Source organism: Bison bison, unplaced genomic scaffold (assembly GCF_000754665.1).
Source record: "Bison bison bison isolate TAMUID 2011002044 unplaced genomic scaffold, Bison_UMD1.0 scf7180017864371, whole genome shotgun sequence".
Lineage (NCBI taxonomy): Eukaryota > Metazoa > Chordata > Mammalia > Artiodactyla > Bovidae > Bison > Bison bison.
This window is the reverse complement of record NW_011494943.1, coordinates 8,867,863-8,869,250: the sequence shown is the minus strand read 5'-3', so window position 1 is coordinate 8,869,250 and position 1,388 is coordinate 8,867,863. Positions and strand designations below refer to the sequence as shown.

The 1,388-nt window shown below is 62.2% G+C and overlaps 1 protein-coding gene across 10 annotated transcripts in view; it reads right to left on the bottom strand.

Annotated features, from left to right (window-relative positions):
• Nucleotides 1-1,388, bottom strand: part of SEPT9 (septin 9) — a 181,089-nt gene that overhangs the window by 13,608 nt on the left and 166,093 nt on the right. The window lies entirely within an intron of this gene.

Sequence of the window (1,388 nt, the reverse complement as noted above, 5' to 3'; positions counted from 1 at the left end):
GCACCTGCGGGGCCCCACGCCCACAGCCTGGGAGATGGTTTTGTTTTCAGGTCTGCGGACGGGCAGATGGGACTGAGCTGCTCAAAATAACTCAGGCTGCTTCGGTCTACAGGTCAGAGCCTTCCTCCTCTCCTCCTGGGCTGCCCTCAGAGTCCGCGTGACCCAGCTGGAGGCCTGGAGGGGTGGGGGAGATGCCCAGAAAGTTTCCAGTGGGGACCCGAGGGACACCCGGCCTGCGGGGCTGGTCAGGGCGCTCAGGACCGTGTGGGTTCCCCACCAGGGTCGGCTGCATCCCAGTGAGTCCCCCCTACCACGACAAGCACATCCAGACCACACCCATCCCCGACGGCCCTCCCCACTCCCTCCCCTGCCCCCGTGGGTCCAAGCTCTTCCCACCCCCTCTGCCCGCTAAGGATTTTCAGCTTCATCCTGCCTCCCAGAAAGGATCACAGTCTCTTCTCCCAGGGCACCCTGAGCTCATGGGAAGCGACCACCCAGGGAGTCCAAACACTCCCCCTCTGCCTGGGAGCCCCTCTCACAGCCCTCAGGGAGGGAGTGCTGGTGGTTTCCAGCGCAACAGCACCCCTCCCCCCAGATGCCCACCTCTCCAGGGGGCATATCCCACTGCCAAGGTGGGCAAGCAGCCTTCCCAAACACGGCCTGCCACCCATCCCCTCCTGCCCCTGCCAGGAAGGTCACTGCCGAGCTTTCCGATTAAATGCATTTTGGTTTCCTGGGGAAATAACCGGACTCCACCCCACCCACCAGGTCGCACCTCTGCAGCCACGTCCGTCTTCAGGAGCCTCCAAGGGAGCTGAGATGGGGGCCAACACCCTCTCCTCCCCGCATGCCCAGGCCAGTAAGAGGAAAGACGACTGGCCCCATTAGCTTACAAATCCCAGAGACCGGGGTGTTGCTGGTTTATCCCCACGTCAGTCACTAACATCCCGCTATCCTTTGCCCGGAACAGGCAGAGACATTCCTGCTTCCGAGAAAGGGGCGCTAAGCATGGAACGTAACACGCATAACAAGGCCAGGGGCCGCCCGGGGTCCACAGATCTCTCCTAACAACAGGCTGATGATAGAGGTTTTGGTTCCACGTCCCACCTCACCCCATCCCCGGGCCGGGGAAAGGCAAAGGGTCCAGGAGGCAGGGATCCCCGCTATTCGACCGCCATTGCGGGGGCCTCCTCCCTGCATGGCCCGGAAGGAATTGCCTCTGCTCAGAAACACTCTGCCCCGGGCTCCGGCATCGTTAAATAAACAAAGACCAGAGCCGCATCTGGCCCGAACGTGTGGCTCTGGGGCTGCTTCCTGGAGACAGACATGGGGCCCTGTCTTTCGGGACAGCAGTTCAGCCCTGCCCCACGTGACCGAAAATTGCTTCC